Source organism: Equus asinus, chromosome 7 (genome assembly GCF_041296235.1).
Source record: "Equus asinus isolate D_3611 breed Donkey chromosome 7, EquAss-T2T_v2, whole genome shotgun sequence".
NCBI classification, from domain to species: domain Eukaryota; kingdom Metazoa; phylum Chordata; class Mammalia; order Perissodactyla; family Equidae; genus Equus; species Equus asinus.
Genome location: NC_091796.1, coordinates 84,680,167 through 84,697,771, shown reverse-complemented (window position 1 = coordinate 84,697,771; position 17,605 = coordinate 84,680,167). Strand labels below are relative to the sequence as shown.

The following is a 17,605-nucleotide window of genomic DNA, read 5'->3' as shown; positions in this document are numbered from 1 at the left end:
ACCCTCCCCCAGCCCTGCCCTCATTTCAGCTTTGTGAGCATAATTAATGACTTCCGTTGTTTTCAGACACTAAGTTTTGGGAGGGGCTGGTCACACAGGACTCAAATGCAGACTGCCAGGCTTCAGAGGCCCTGCCCTCGAGCACTGTCCCGTGTCATCACTCGCCTACTCAACACCACTCCAGGACTTCACACTGTGCTTGGAATAAACCACCCGCTCCCCACTGTGACTTACACGGTGCTGCCTGGTCTGTCTGTCCAGGTTCTCCTTGGACCGCCCACCCCCTCCCTGGGCTCCACTCCTTTCTGTTCCTCTAACAGGCCTTGACAGTTGCTCCTCCATCTCCCTGGGCTGCTCCTGGCATGATGAGCCATCCTCCCGCCAGGCCTGAGGTCAAGCACTTCTGAGAGGCCTCCCCTGAACCCCGCGTCTAGCAGACCCCTCCGTCTCCCCGGCTGCCTCCTGCCACCACCCGTTTATTTCCCTCATCGCTTACTCCACTTTGAAACGATCTCACTCTGTTTACTCGGTCCCTGCCGTCTCCCCACCAGAAGAGAAGCTTCTCGAGAGGAGGACCGTGGCTGTCAAGCTCACGGCTGCAATCCCAGGCCCGGCACTGTGCTCAGCACCAAGCAGGCGTTCAACGAGTATTTTCTCCGTGAATGAATGAATGAGTGAGTGAATGAAGAAACCAGGCAGTTTCTGTTTATCGAGTTCTTACTGTGCCAGGAAACGTGCTAAGTGATGACAATCCAACAACGCTGTGCTGTGAACGTGACTATTCCCATTTTACAGATGACAAAATCGAAGCCCCAGTGGACCGAATTCAAACCAGAGCTCTTTGGCGCCATAGTCCTTGTTCTTAACCTCCCGTGTCCCCTGCACAAGGCTCTTCACTTGCCTCAGTTTCCTCCTCTGGATTAATGGGGTGATCTTATCACCTACCTCTCAGGGTGGTGGGTGACCGGGGAAGAATGCAGGTGGAAGTACTCATAATGTGTGACGTGTCAGGTGAAGGGACTCCTTTCCTGTGACCAGCAGCGTTTCCCTGCCCTTAGAGAGGGCCTGGAGCTCGCGGCCTCGCCCGCAGGCTGGCCTAGGGCTCTCACCAATTTCCCAGCTGACCCCTGCCTTTGTTCCTGCTGTTCCCTCCTCCCTGCTGGAATGCCACCTCTTCTGAAAGGTGTGTGGTCCAGAGAGGCGGGGCAGAAGGGAGCTCACACCTGGGAGGGCTCCCCCGCAGTCTGTCCTGGTGCCCTTCTGGGAACTCACTATGCCACCCAGTGAGCCCTTTCCCGTTCCCTCGCGGGGTCTTGAGTATTCGTTCTCCACTGTGGACATCCTGACGTCTCTAGGGTGAGACTGAGCCTCATCCTTCTGGACACACCCATCACCACCTCCACCACCTGTCTTCCCGTGTCCCAACCAGCCCCGTGTTCTGAACCTCCACCCTGGGGTCCCCAGAAGCCCCAGTCCAGGTCTTCCAGGCAGGAGGCCTCGTGGGGCCTCTCAGGGACACGGTAACTCCTGTCTCCCGGAGCACTGCCCTCCCACACCATTCTCCGGCAGAGTTTTTGCTGTCAGTTTGGAGAAAGGTGAGTCCGGGTTGTCAAAGCGTCTTACGAGGATTCTCATCCAGGGACGTTCTCAGACACCCCCAAGCCTGTGGTGCCCCGTCTCCTTCAGTTTTCAACATTCTCACTTCCCTGAGTGGTTTAAAGAAAACCAAAGGGACCCCCAGAGCTACGTTCAAATTCTGGCTCCAAGACAGTGGGTGAGTGCATTTCCCTCTCTGAGCGAGGATTACGATCGCTGTCCAGCAAGGCTGTTCTGATAACTTTATGATTCACAGAGGATGAGAGCTCAGCCTTTTCTTCTCCACTCTCCCTCAGGAGCCCCAGGGTCCACTCCTTCCTGAGACCCTGCAGGCCAAAAGCACTGAAAGCTTTCAAGCCAAGTCTTTCTCTCGAGAAATGCTGGCCCCTTGGGGGACCAGGGAGGGGTCACAGGAACTGGTCACTGGAGGCCGGGTCAAAGGGACGTGAATTTGGAGGTGTCTCTGAAGGAGGTGAGAATGTGGTGATGGGGAGGGGACAGCAGGACAAGGCCCCCAGCCTGAGAGCTGGTGAATGCAAGGCGGAGGGTGTCTAGACAGGGGAGCATCCTGCAGGCTGCTCTTCTCAGAAGCACCAGGGCTCAGGACCCGCGAGGTGGAGCCCAAGCCTGGATGGAGAGAGGAGAAGGGAAAAATCACATGCACAGGAGGGGGCAGCCTGTGGATTGGGGGGCGGTCCGGGGCCACCTGTCTTGATTAACCACTGAGCCGCTTGCTGGGTGCAGGGCTGGGCCGAGTCTGGGTACTTCCCGTGCCCTCTCGCCAGCCCTGGGAAGGAGGGCTGATGGCCCCCATTCTGCTCATGAGGAGATTGAGGCTCAGAGAGAAGAAATTATTACACTCAGTTCCTAACAAGGCGCACACGTTCCAACCTGGGCCCCGTCCCTGAGTGCGTGTCACTTCCATCACCTGCAAGCCAGCGGACCTCGCCCCAAACAGTTTGCCACCCTGCTGCTCTGTGCTGGTTTCCCGCCCCAGACTCTGCCCAGATGAGCTGTCAACCCTGCTGAGCATGAAACTCACCCAGAAAGACAGGAACCTCTGTCTTTAGGTTTTGATCATTGAAACTGTCCCCACTCCCTAAATAAAGTTGTTCACCTGCTGGTCAGGAAGGAGGGAAGGGCAGCAGTGGAAGAGAATGTACACACCTGCACACACCTCCCGTCAATTCACAGCAGCAGCATCCCACCAGTAGGTATGACCACCCCATGTTAGCAGTGAAGGCAGCTGAGCCCAGAGAGGTTAAGCCACTTGACCAAAGTCACATAAACTGGTTGACATGGAGCCAAGAAGCCAAGCTATAGGAATCAACTTCCTGGCCCTTTCTACTAGGTCATTAAAAACACTGAGCAAAGAGGAAATTCAGAGCTAAAGAAAAGAAAGAAGTATATGTCAGGAGCCTGGGCCGGGGGGTGGGGGGGCGGATGGGGGATCCTTGCATCTGTCCATCTACTGACCCAGCCACTCTCCATGCCTCACCCCTGCCATCCCTCTGAGGGCTGTTATCTGAGACCACGTCCGCTGCCCCTGGGTGTCAGAGCCAGGGCCATTCCTTCCAGGTTGTCTAGGAAGGATGCTCTCCTTGGGTGACTGGCCAGTCTCCGGGCCCTGCTGTCCTTTCCCTGCCTCCTGGGCGCCCCGCTCTGCCCCCAATTGTTATCTGTCAGTACACAGTAATTAGAGATGTGGCATGCTTGATAAAGATTGCCGCCTGCCCAGGATGGAACTGCCCTCTCGGACGTGTCTAATTAAAGTCCTGATTGATAAGATGCGAAATCCCACCCGGATGGATGTGTGCTGGCCTCTCCCCTCCTCCACGCCCTCCGCCTCTTCATTACGGTGGCGAGGCAGAGAGATATAGAGGACCCCAGGAAATGCTCCTACAAACCAATCAATATGTCCTTTTGTGCGACGTGACGAGGCACGAGGCACAGCCTTTTGAACCTTCCTGGGGCCATGGAGGCGGCCGTGCAGCTGGAGAAGCCCCTTGCCTCGGGCTGGCCAGGCTGGGGGCTGCCGCTCTGCTCCAGCCTGGGTCTGCTCAGGGGAGGTGGGCCAAGCAGCCAGACAGGCCAGATTCTCTCACCCAGCCCCGTTTCTCCATCCAGGGACTTGCAGAATTCTGGGGCTCCTTGCAGAGCACACACATCTCCCCACAGCTGGGCCTGTCTGGACACTGTGTACACCACACATCCTCACGCAGCCTAAAGCTGGGTCGGCACAAATACATACACTTGAGGTGGAGCCCGGGAGCCACATGGAGCTCCCACAAGGTGCAGGTGGAAGGGGGAGAGAGGATGGGACTGACGATGCCCAGCATCTGTGAGCGCTTACCACATGCCAAGGACTTTGCTAAGTGCTCTGGTTATCTCATTTCATCCTCACAACAAATACTATAAAGTAGGTGCTGTTATCATCCCCACTTTAGAGGAGGGGAAACTGAGGCATAGAGGAGTCAGGTTGCTTGCCCAAGGTCACAGAGCTGCAAGCAGCGTTCAACGCCAGAGTCCATGCCGATACCCAGGATGCTGCAGAGTGGAGGCGAGCAACTGTACCCAATAAACTGGACCATCCCAGAATGCACAGATGTCATTTAAAAGAATTTTTAAGCACCTAGAAAGATACATAATAAATTCATGGTACTTGTCATTGGGGAGGAGAGAGGAATAATGCAACTGGGGGATGGGCACAAAAGAGTCTCTAACTTATCTGAAATGTTCACTCTGTTATTAAAACATGAAACATATATAGCAACATATTCTCAACTGTCAATTTGGGGTGGTAGATACATACTATTTTCTTTAAAAAATATATATTCCTCAAAGGAAAACAAAAATAGTCTATACTCTTCTCTCCCAAAGCAGAGGAGAATGTGTGTTCTTGTAAATACATTGCGATTTCCTTTCCAGCTCTGCCAAGGACAGGCAGCCTGGGGCTGAGATGCGCCCTCTGGCTATGAGAACACGCAGGTACCTGTAACAAGCCATCACTGACGAGGACGGATGGCTAGGGTTTGGGGTACCCATAGCTCAGCCCAGCCCTCCTGGCAGGCAGAACTGGTGCAGAGGGCCCCGCTGGGGGGAGGCTGGGCAGCGGCCGGCCAGCACTGCCCCCGCCAGCAGCCAGGGCACCCGGGTGCTCGGTGCGTGACCAGCCCGGCCAGGGCCAGGACCAGGGCTTGACGGAATGACCCGCTGCTGGACCAGCTAATAAATAGAAGTAATTTGATTAGCTTTCTCGAACTGATGATAAGATCCTGACAAACCCCTTTTAATGCGTTTCTGGAGCAGGATGAAATTGTTTCATTCGGAGAGTAGGGCCCCCCGGGAGGCGCCTTGAAGCTCCTTTAGCGAGAGGTAAAAATATGCCAATCATTAATGAGGGGAGAATTACGAGACTTTAACACAATCAGAAAGAGGAGCCTGAGGCAGCTCGGGAAGAAAACCTGCCCTTAAACCTGAGAGAGAGAGGCGGCTGGAGGCAGGAAGGACGGACAACAGAGGCACAGAAAGCAGCCGCCCTGGGCTCCGCCCAGCAGAACAGTCTTAACCCTGTGGCTTGTGTCCCCATGAAACGCTAGGTCACCCTAGGGACTCCACGCAGGGCGGCCAGCAGGCGACGCGGGGATGGGGTCAGAACGAGGCTGCGTGCATCGAGAGCGTCGCTCCCTCTGAGCGGAAGGCCCCTCAGAGCAACCACCAGCATCGGAAAGTTCCTAGAAAAGTCGGTGACTGACGGAGGCCTCCTTCCTGGGGCAGCTGTGGGAACAAGAGCTGTGGAAAGTCCTTTTCTGGAGCAAAGAGAAAGATCGTTTCCACCGTAAGGAATTCCACGTGATGGAGCATCAGCAGATGAAAAATCAGGTCCCCGCCCCCACCCCCACCCCCATCACCGTTCCCAAGAAAGTTCTCTGGATTCTGCCCACAGTACCACGGAAGGGGAGAGGAGGATGGGGGTTAAGCGGACCAGTCTTCTTCTAGAACTGTCTTGGCCAACAAGCCCGGGTTGGAAAGAACAAAAACATCGTTCACTGCATGCTCTCTCTACCTGCCAGTGGTTTCCACGAACCCTCTCGCATATCCCGAGCCAACCAGGGCAGCTCAGGGAGACTGCCTCAGTGGTGAAAGGCCTCTGCCTCCACCCGGTTAGAGGCTAACTCTGCCCTCCTCTCTCCCTGGGCAGGAAGCCTCAGCCCCAGCAGAGTCTGGGCCACTGCAAGTGACCTCTGCCTCTCCCTGACACTTGGTCAGCAGTATCAGAGAGCGTCCATACTTAGAAGTTCACTCTCTCACCGCATCTCCTTCTACATGTCTCCTCATTTGCTCCACCCCAGCTACTGGCCTCCTTGCTGTGCCTTGAACGCACTGGACCTGTTGCTACCTCAGGACCTTTGCACTTGCTGTGTGTTCCCTATGCCTGAAATGCTCTTCTCTGGACTTCTGCAGCCTCTCTCCCTCACCCCCTTCAGGTCTCTGCTCAACTGTAGTGAGGGCTCCCTGGCTCCCTTGCTTTCCTATTTCTCCACAGAACTTACCTATTTAATGTACTAAATGCACTTATTATCTTAGGTTTTGTTTTGTTTTGTTTTGATCTGCCCTCCACCCCTAACACATGAATGTAAGATGCATGAGGGTAGGGACTCTTGCCTGTCTTGTTCACTATTGTGTCCCCCACACCCAGAACATGCTAGCATTTATGTTGGATGACTGAAGAGGAATCTTCGTGGCAGACGCCCCTTGTGGACGAGCTGAGTGGGCAGCTCTCCTGCTCCCACTGCTGCCCTGGGCCACCTGGGGAGGAGCACAGGCTGCTGCTGTCAGGCACCTCAGGGGGAAGACCATGGAAAGGAGGGGGCAGGCCCCGGGTAGGAAGTGGGTGGCACAAGGCAAGGAGGGGGGGGAGCAGGGGGCCCAGAGCCCGGGGATGAGGGGCTGAGGAGTTTCGAGGACTCTGAGAGGCAGTCGCAGACTCAAGGGGCCGGGCTGCTCACAGCGCTTTCTGACCCCATCCATCCGAGACCAGACATCTGCCGCCCAGTCTCTACTCACCCAGTAAAGCAACGCTCGGGGAGGCAGCCCGGGGCTGGGGACGGCCGGGGCCAGGGGAGCCCTCGGTCAGGACCTGGTCTTGAGCCCCTGGACCAGCCCCTTCCCATTGCTGGGCCTTGGTTCCCTGGTGGAAACATGAGAGGGGGGCAGAAGACCTCCCAGGGCCCCCCAGCACCGCCACTCCATGATTCCTGGTGGGTGTGGTGCACAGCTTCGCTGCACCCAGCAGTACCTCTCTGTCAACTAAAAGGCAGCAAATTTCTGCAAATGGGGTGAAAATAGGCTTTTCTGACCCATTTTTCACATGATAAGAGGCAGCTGCAGGATGACAGTGTGGTTTAGAACAGAGACACTGGGGCCAGACGGCCTGGACTTATATCCCAGCTCTACCCATTACTTGCTGTGCAACCTCAGACAAGTGACTTAACCTCAGACAAGTGCCTGATTTTCCTCTGATAAAATGGATTGAATAATAGTACCTATTCCATGGGGTTCTCGTGAAGATTAAATAAGATCGTATTACTGGTATGAGCAAAGTGTTCAGCACCTAACACACAACAAGCACCCAATAAATGTTGGTGGTTTCTATTACTAATTTATTACACCTGAGATCAGAGCCAGCGGAATCAGAATGGGGGCTTCTTGGCAGGAAGTAGGTAAAGGCCCAACCTAGGAACCAGCCTCACAAACATAAAACAAGGGGGAAGAAAGCGGCACAGTCAGAGAATTAGCCAACTTAGAACCAACCAGCCAGCAAGCATTTATTGAGCACCTGCTGTGTACAAGACCCAAAGGAGGATATAAAAAGAAGCATGGGGCGCCTAACGGTTTGTTTAATCTTCTCCCCCCAACTGTAAACTCTGTGAAGGCGAAGACTGTGTCCATCTTCTTCACCACTGAGCTACAGCGTCCGGCACATAGTAGGTCCTTCATAAATGTTAGAATAAATAGCGTGCACACATTAAAGTGTACTGGCCCCTGTGCCCTACAGCTTCTTTTACACCCCCAACTGCAGGACTTCCTGTGTCGTGAAAAGGTTTATGGGCTGGCTCTTTGCCTTGCCCCCTAGATTGAGCGAGCAGGACAGTGCCTGGCACACACTGGGTGCTCAGAGACTGGGAGGCTGGACGGAGGGACAGTCAGAGGGAGCCGAAGTGCCAAGGGAGGTTGCAGACATGGGTAATGTGGTTGGAAAGGAGATGGGGAGATGGGAGCCGGAGAGGCTCGCTGTGGCTGGGGAGTCAGGGAAGGCTCGCGAGGAAAGGGGATTCAAGCTGGCCCTCAGGGTGTCAGCAAGAGTGAAAAAGCATTCCAGGTTGACTCAGTGAAAAGCTGGTCGCCACACAGGATGGGCCAGGACTCAGGAGCCGGCAGAAGGTGATCCCATGGGGAACAAAGGTGCCGCCTCCATCAGAGAGGGGACAGCCAGTGACCAGGTGCCACCAAGGTGAGGTCAGCCCACGAGGCACCTGGCCAGCTCTGGTGTACCCAACCCCCAGCCTGGCTGGGGCTCAGAGAAAGGACCCCAGGCCTTGGGGGATGGGCTGGTAGAATCCTCCATACCCACACGGCCCCTCCTCCCCCCCACGGCTCCTTGTCCCCACCGTGGATCAGCCGCAGCCCTTGGGGAGACGGCCAAGCCTCTGCTACCCCGGTTTCTACCAGTCCCAGCCGAGGGGCGCCCGAGGGTTCCCGTTTCCCCCTATCCCCAGTGCCTCTGGGAGAGTCACAGCCCAGGGATCTCGACTCGCAGGGCACGGGCCACAGACAGACCTTCCCTCATCGGGGGCGCAGTCTCGGCACCACAACAGGGACTGGCTTACGGGCTGGGAAGCCAGCTCGCCCTCCCCAAAGCAGACCCTTGGGCGGGGGCCAGCCAGCAGGGGCTGCCTTGCCGCAAATGACTCCCTTTGTCATTCTGTTTTGTTATGATTAAAAATGCATGTCGCAGGCGAGGCCCTGGAGTGGAACCCGGTTGAAAATTGAATCATTAATATTCCCCCTCCAGCTGAGGCCGAGCTTCCCAGACGGCGGGCGGCAGGCAGGCAGGCAACAGTTCTGGAGGCAGAGCAAGATGTGCAGGACTGAGGGGGACTCCAGGTGCCCCCCCTCCACCCGGGGCTCGCACCCCATCCCTCCAGATGGGAACTGGTGGCAGGCAAAGTCACAGCCGCTACAATCTTCTCTCTGGTTTCTCAGGCTCTCTTCACGGAGCTGAATGGGAAACCAAGCTCCTCTGGGCTGGACCTGACGTCGCCACCCTGCTGGCCTCCTTTGCCCCCCGCCACCACACCCAGCCCCGCCCCTCCTCCCGGCTCTGCCTTCTGCTCTCTGTTTCCTGCCTGGACTGCTCTGCCTTGGGAGATTTATGATTCTCGCTTTTCTAATTCTTCTTATTAATAGCGAACATTTAGACAGCACTGTGCACCTGCCAGGCACTATTTTAGCTCTTTATGTTTATGAGCTTATTTAACTCTCGTAACAACTCCAAAGGGTTGGTTCTCTTGCTACCCCATTTTACAGATACAGAAACTGAGGCACAGAGTGGTTCAGCAGCTTGCCCAAGGTCACACAGCTAGTAAGCGGCTCCAGAGTTTGTGCTTTCACTCTCTGGACTTGTGCTGTCAAACACAGTAGCCACTAGTCACATGTGCAGCTAGTCTGAATTAAAAAGTGCTGTGAGTGTAAAATAGATACCAGAGTACAAAGATTTAGTACAAGAAAAAGAATGTAAATTATCTCAGGAATAATGTTTTATATTGAGTACATGTTGAAATAACATTTTGACATGTTGGGTTAAATAAAATATATTCTTAAAATTAATTTTACCCATTTCTTTTCTTTCTTTCTTTTTTGGTGAGGAAGATTGGCCCTGAGCTAACATCTGTGCCAATCTTCCTCTATTTTGTATATGGGTTGCTGCCACAGCATGGCTTGATGAGTGGTGTAGGTCTGCACCTGGGATCCCAACCCACAAACCCCAGGCCACTGAAGCAGAGCACAGGACTTAACCACTATGCCATAGGGCTGATCCCTTACCTGTTTCTGTTGACTTTTTAAAAATGTGCCTACCAGAAAACTTAAAATTACCCTAGTCGCTCCCATTGTGGCTTGCATTATATCTCCACTTGACAGCACTACCCCAGCTGATACAGGTCCTAAAGCAGCTGTCTCCCCATCACTCAGGCTGAAGCTTAAATGTCACCTCCTCAGAGTGGCCTTCTCCGTCCTCAGAGAGAGGCCGCCCCAACCATCCTCGCATTTACTCGTGTAGCATCGGATTCTCCCACTAGGCACATAATAGATGCTTCCTAAACGTTTGTTGAAAGGTGGCTGTAGAACAGTCTGTAAATCGGGGTGGGCGGGGGAAGGCTGGCTTTCTGGGTTTCCTGACTCTTTTTGCTATTTTTTGAGGAAGATTAGCCCTGAGCTAACTGCTGCCAATCCTCCTCTTTTTGCTGAGGAAGACTGGCCCTGAGCTAACATCCGTGCCCATCTTCCTCTAGTTTATACGTGGGATGCCTTCCACAGCGTGGCCTGCCAAGCGGTGCTATGTCTGCACCTGGGATCCAAACCAGCGAACCCTGGGCCACCGAAGCGGAACGTGTGCACTTAACCGCTGCACGACCGGGCTGGCGCCTTTCCTGACTCTTAAGTGAGCGTGAGAGGCAGGGAGGAGGCCACAACTCCCGAGGAAATGACCACTGAGGGGGCTGGGAGGTGGGCACCCGGCCTCCCCAACTCCGTTCTATGGCCAGTCAGCAGAGCCGGGGATGCACCCTCACACCCCTACGGGTGCAGGTCCAGGAACCAGCCGCAGGGCCTCCCCACCCCAACCCACAGACAGGGGCACGGCCTCGGCCTCCAGGTCATTGCAGGGAGCTTCAAGGGAACCCCTGGACTAGAGGACAGGCTGCTGCATAACCCGCCCCCCGACCCAGCATCCTTCAACCAGAGAACCCTAGAGGGTCAGGTTCAGCCTCCCCCATCCCACTTCACAGATGAGGAAAAAACAAGCGAAAGAAGCAGCAGCGAAGCTCTGCTACCCCCTCCCAGGCTCCCTCGCATCCCCCTCCAGATTCCCGCCCCTTTAGGAGCAGGAACTAGCCAGGAGCCCTCGCTACCAGCCAGCGCTGTGCTCTGCACCTCACACGTATGCCCTACTGTGAGGAGGGACCCGCTCACCCCCATCTACAGACAAGGACTCCGAGGCACCGAGAGGTGAGTCGGCTGATGGGGCCGGGTCTGATCACAGGTCTTCTGGTTCTGGAGCCCACAGTCCTAACATTGGGGGTTCAGCACTCAGAGCTCAGAGACAGGCTGGGAGGAGTCAGGCGAGGGCTGGTCAGTCACCACTCCTCCTGACCTGGGGCAAGTACCACACAGGGTGTGTGTAGGGGGCGGACTGGGAGGGTTGAGGTTGCACCTGCCAGGAGGGAGAGGAGTCTGGGAGCCGATCCCTTTCCCTTTGCCTCCTGGAAAGTCCCTGTTCGGGTCCAGGCCATTTCCCTCAAGTCCCAATGGGGCAAGGACTGCTGACCCCGGAAGCCAGGGTTCACCCTAACGCCTGCCCTCCAGGGCCTCCGAGGCCTCTGTGGCAGGGGCTGCTGTTGCTGTTGATTTGGGGCACAGGAGATGAAGACCAAGCCCTCAGCCCGCCAGTCAGGCCCTCCACGGGCCACCTCGCCCTCCGTTCCCAGAATCTCCCATGAGTCCTGGGCACACCCCCACCCATCCCCATCCCACGAGGCCTGCGTCCTTGCACCCCATCCCAGGATTCACCCTGTGTCTTTGCCCACCTCCCTTCCTTCCTCTACCCCTGTATTTCATTTTGGATGGAGGCTCAGCTATAATTCTGAACCCCACAAAGCCACCTGATGACCCAGCCCATAGCTGCCAGGTAGGGGTTCTCAACCTTCTACTTACGAGGCCCTGCTCACTGGGGGAGAAACGGTTCAGGGCAAGTGCACCGGGACAGAGCAAGGGGGCTACCGGGGCCAGCGGCCACCTCAGCTCCATTTTAGGGGTGCAGGCAGCCTCCTCTGAAATCCCCGCAGACCTGGAGGGCTCTTCGAGTTGTCACCCATATCGTTCTGCCAATAAAAGTTCTTCTGGCATTCTAACTGCGGACCTCTGCTACTGTGCCCGGGCAGGATGACAGTCAAGGTTCAGGGGTGCATGGGACTCAAGCCCTTGGGAAGAGAGAGGCCTGGCTCCGGGGACCCCACCACACAGCCCGACCCTAAGAATTCTGGGCCTCAGCCCCTCAGGCCCCAGAGGGCAGCTTAGCAAATGCTTCCCAGAGCCCAGAGCCGCCTTCAGAACCCAGGGCTCCTCCCTGCACCGTGGAAAGTCCGGACTCCTTGCCACTCGGGTGGCTGGTGCAGAGGGCCGGCCAGCCGTGTCACTCACAGGCGGAGAAGTGGGTGCAGAGCCAGTCTGCGAGAAGGGGAGCAAGCACGTGCATTGCTCATTCGCTCTTCTGCTTCCCACCCCTTTGCCCCAGACTCTCACCCCGCCCCACCCTCAGCCACACTCGGTGCCTCCCCCCTCCCTCCCCCACCCCACCTCCCCAAGGACAAGCAAAGTTATTACAATAATGAATTAGCCAGCCCGCTTACTGCCGCCACTGGCGAAGACAATTATCCCGCGCACATCCCCAGCCGCTGCTGGCTCCCTCATAAAGGCAGGCTTTTGGGGCCGCTTTGTGCTTTGATTGGAAATGAAGAGATTGCTAATTAGGGAACACCTGCTGGGACCCGGGCTGGCAGGAACAACGGCAGGACGGACTGAGCGGCCATTTAGGTGGGGCCGTGTGTGCGTGAGAGTGTGCCCGGTCTGTGTGTCCATGAGGATGGGAGGCAGGCAAGAGGAAGGAAAGAGAGCCAGCGCCGCATGGGCACCCCAGTGATTTAATCCAACTGGCTGTCACCCCCACCTCGCAGCAGTAAACAAAACCCAGACACTTTATGGAGCTTTTCACCTTTTAAAGGATGCTCATATGTTTATGGGTGTCTATAATTCTGCTTGCGTTTGCGTAGGTCAGTGCCTGGCGTGTGATGGGCAGGGTTTGGGCTGTGCACAGCTGTTTCCAGCTGGGCCAGCCTGTGTTGGGGCGCACAGACCTCCGGCTTCCTGCAGAGGGACAGGGATGGGAAACTGGCACACAGAGGTGACCTGCTGGCACTGGGACTGCCTGGTGGCAGTGACAGTCAGGGACATGAGGTCAAAGTGGAATAAAACCTGAGATTGACTAGATTATTTATTCTTGGGCCAGGAACCACTTGCTTCTCCTCCTTCCTTCCTGGGCCCTGGGAAAACAAGTTCACTGGTGGCCCCTTTCCCAGAATGAAAATCCAGTTTTACACTGGAGTTAGTCGGGCATGGTGGCCAACCAGATACCCAATTACTTTTTCCCAAATACCCTAAGATACTGGCTGGGGAGCCCCCTACCTCATTCTCCCACCTCTGGTCCATGCTGAGCACACAGCTCCCGTCACAGCCTGACTTTTTAGTCATTGCTCCCTCTCTGAACTGGATTCACAAAGGCGTACTGAGCAACTATTTTGTGCACTGAGGATCACACGCACACACACATACACACACACAGCTCTTTAGGGCATTTCTTTGAATATTTGCAACACCCTTCCTGGCTCAAGAGATCTCAGTCCTGATGGGAAGACAGACACATAACTGTATCTCCAGGTGAGTGGGGCAGGCGCACGGCGTACAGGAGCGGACCAGGCTGGAGAGATGACTTCTACAGGAGCCATAGAAGGGCAGGCTGCTCTGAGAGCGGATAATTCCGCAGAGTCATAAAGGCATCTGTGTGAGCGGGACACAGGAATGCGACCCGTCTGGCCCTTGTTCAGGAAAATAGAGTGTTTCAGCATAGCTGGCACATAGGACTCAAGGGCAGTGAAGGGCAGGAGGGAGGGGAGGGTGGCTGTGGAACATAGGAGATGTGCTGGGGGCTACGCGGGGCCCTGGCATGGAGGAACGGTAGCATTTGCACACATGCACCCTTTTTAAGGCTGCCTGCTGCACTTGTGCATGGATTGGGGGCTGTCACCCAGAGTCACCCAGAAGATGGTGCTCCTGGATCCTGATTCAGGGGGTTTAAGTGGCCTCTCATCCAGCACACCTCACTCCTGGGCCAACTCGAGATGCTTCCTCTCCCTCCTCCATCTTCTACATTATAAGTGTCTAAAACACAGGAGTGCATTTGCCCATAGAATGGAGCATTAGCTAAAATGCATGAGAAGTATCCCAGCAACCCCTCCATGCACTCCAGGAGGTGAGGACCCTCCCAGAGTCCTACAGAGCTGGGGAAGGAATATAATGAAAGAACCATATGCTTATTATGGCACGAGCATGGGCTGAGGGTGCTCTGGCCACTGGCCTCGGTGTTTCCACCTACAGAATGCGGAAGGACCCCTAACTCATTGGGGGTCTCCTGCAGCTTTGATATTCCATAATCCACGAGGCATTGCACAGTGCTGAGATGAAGCACAAGAAAGTGGTTAAAAGCATAGGTGTTACCAGAAATAAATCCTCGCTTATACGGTCAAATGGTTGTTGACAAGGATGTCAAGACTGTTCAAAAGGGAGAGAACAGTCTTTTCAACAAGCGGTAATGGAAAAACAATATCCATAGGCAAAAGAATGAAGATGGACCCTCACCTAATACCATATACAAAAATTAACTCAAAATGGATCAAAGACCTAATTGTAAGACCTAAAAATACAAAATTTTTAGAAGATAACATAGGGCAGAGATTCATGACACTGGATTTGTCAATGATTTCTTGACTATGACACCAATGGCACAGACAACAAGAAGAAAAAAGAAACAAATTGGACTTTATCAAGATTAAAAACTTCTGTGCATCAAAGGACACCATCAACAGAGTGAAAAGGCAGCTATAGAATGAGAGAAACTATTGGAAAATCATATGTCTGATAAAGGATTACTATCCAGAATGTATAGAGAATTCCTACAGCTCAACAACAACAAAACCAAACAACCCAATTTAAAAATGGGCAAAGGACTCGAATAGATATTTCTCCAAAGAAGATATATGAATGGCCAATAAACACATGAAAAGATGTTCAACATCACTGATCATTAGGGAAATGCAAATCAAAACCACAATGAGATACCGCCTCACACCCATTAGAAGGCCTACTACCAAAAACCCAGAAAATAACAAGTAGACAGGGATGTGGAGAAATTGGAACCTTTGTGCACTGTTGGTGGAAATGTCATATGGCACAGCCATTTTGGAAAATAGTATGGCGGTTCCTCAAAAGTTTAATAATAGATTAGAAATAATCAACAACTACAGCAAAGTTGCAGGGTACAAAATCAACCTATGAAAATCAGTTGCATTTCTATACACTACTAATGAGCTAGCAGAAAGAGAAGCCAAGAATACAATCCCATTTACAATCTCAACAAAAAGAATAAAATATCTAGGAATAAATTCAACTAAGGAGGTGAAAGACTTATACACTGAAAACTATAAGACATTATTGACAGAAATCTGAGAAGACATAAATAAATGGAAAGATATTCCATGCTCATGGATTGGAAGAATAAACATAGTTAAAATGTCCATACTACCTAAAGCAATGTACAGATTCAGTGCAATCCCAATCAGAATCCGAATGACATTCTTCACAGAAATAGAACAAAGAATCCTGAAATTATATGGAACAAGAAAAGACCCCAAATAGCCAAAGCAAAACTGAAAAAGAACAAAGCTGGAGGCATCACAATTCCTGACTTCTAAATATCCTACAAAGCTATGGTAACCAAAACAGCATGGTACTGGCACAAAAACAGACATAGAGATCAATGAAACAGAATTAAAAGCCCAGAAATAAAACCACGCATCTATGGACGGTTAATCTTCGACAAAGGAGCCAAGAACATACAATGGAGAAAGGAAACTATCTTCAATATATGGTGTTGGGAAAACTGAACAGCCACATAAAGTAGACCATTCTCTTACGTCATACACAAAAATTAACTCAAAATGGATTAAAGATTTGAATGCAAGACCTGAAACCAAAAAACTCCTAGAAGAAAATATAGGCAGTACGCTCTTTGACATTGATCTTAGCAGCATCTTTTTGAATACCATGTCTACTCAGGCAGGGAAACAAGAGAAAAAGTTAACAAATGGGACTACATGAGACTAAAAAGCTTCTGCAAAGCAAAGGGAACCATGAACAAAACAAAACGACAACCCACCAATTGGGAGAAAATATTTGTAAATGATATGTCCAACAAGGGGTTAATTTCCAAAATATATAAAGAACTCATACAATTCAACAGCAAAAAAACCTGATCGAAAAATGGGCAGAGGATGTGAACAGATATTTTTCCAAAGAAGATATACAGAGGGCCAACAGGCAGAGGAAAAGATGTTCAACCTCACTAATTATTAGGGAAATGCAAATCAAAACTACAATGAGATATCACCTTACACCTGTCAGAACGGCTATAATTAGCAAGACAAAAAATAACAAATGTTTCAGAGGATGTGGAGAAAAAGGAACCCTCATATACTGCTGGTGGGAAGGCAAACTGGTGCAGCCACTATGGAAAACAGTATGGAGATGTCTCAAAAAATTAAAAATAGAACTACCATATGACCCAGCTACCTACTACTGGGTATTTATCCAAAGAACATGAAATCAACAATACAAAGAGACGCATGCACCCCTGTGTTCATTGCAGCATTATTCACAATAGCCAAGATGTGGAAGCAACCCAAGTGCCCATCGACTGATGACTGGGTAAAGAAGATGTGGTATATATATACAAAGGAATACTACTCAGCCATAGAAAAAGACAAAATTGTCCCATTTGCAACAACATGAATGGACCTTGAAGGTATTATGTTAAGCAAAATAAGCCAGAGAGAGAAAGACAAACGCCATATGATTTCACTCATATGTGGAAGATAAACAAACACATGGATATGGAAAACAGATTAATGGTTACCAGAGGGGAAGGGAGTGGGGAGGTAGGTGAAAGGGGTAAATAAAGGGGCACATATGTATGGTGACGGATGAAAACTAGACGATGGGTGGTGAGCACTATGTAGTCTACACAGAAACTGATATGTAATAACGTACACCTGAAATTACACAATGTTATAAAGCAAAAAAATTTAAAAATTAAAAAATAAAACAAAATTAATACTAGAACTACCATGTGATCCAGCAATTCCACTTCTGGGTACGTATCCAAAAGAATTAAAAGTGGAGTCTTGAAGAGCTATTTGTATGCCCACGTTCACAGCAGCATTATTCACGATACCTAAAATGTAGAGACAACCCAAGTGTCCATCGGCAGATGAATAGCTAAGCAAGACGTGGTCTACACATACAATGGAAGATTACACAGCCTTAAAAAGAAGGAAATCCTGACATACGCTACAGCATGGATAAACCTCGAGGACACTGTGTTAAGTGAAATAAGCCAGCCATAAAAAGACAAACACTGTATGAGTCCACTTATATGAGGTACTTAGAGCAGTCAAATTCACAGAAACAGAAAGCAGAATTGCGATTGCCAGGGGCTGGGGGAGGGGGGAGAATGAAGATTTACTGTTTAATGCCCACAGAGTTTCAGGTGTACAAGATGAGAAGAGTTCTGGAGCTGGATGGTGGCGATGACGGCACAACAGTGTGAATGAACTTAATATGGCCGAACTGAACTTAAAATTGGTTAAGATGATAAATTCTATGTTACGTGTATTTTACCACACACAAAAATGGCAAACAAAATAAAACAAAAAAACTACAACGTAAGTTGTCAACCAGTTAATTTTAAAAATTCTTTAAGTTTTTGAATATATAAAATATACTTGTTCAAATATGAAAATGTATATAAAACTATATCTAGGGGGCTGGCCTGGTGGCGTAG

The 17,605-nt window shown here is 51.8% G+C and overlaps 1 protein-coding gene across 1 annotated transcript in view; it reads right to left on the bottom strand.

The window, feature by feature from the left end:
* Positions 1–17,605, bottom strand: part of ESRRB (estrogen related receptor beta) — a 176,178-nt gene that overhangs the window by 141,594 nt on the left and 16,979 nt on the right. The window lies entirely within an intron of this gene.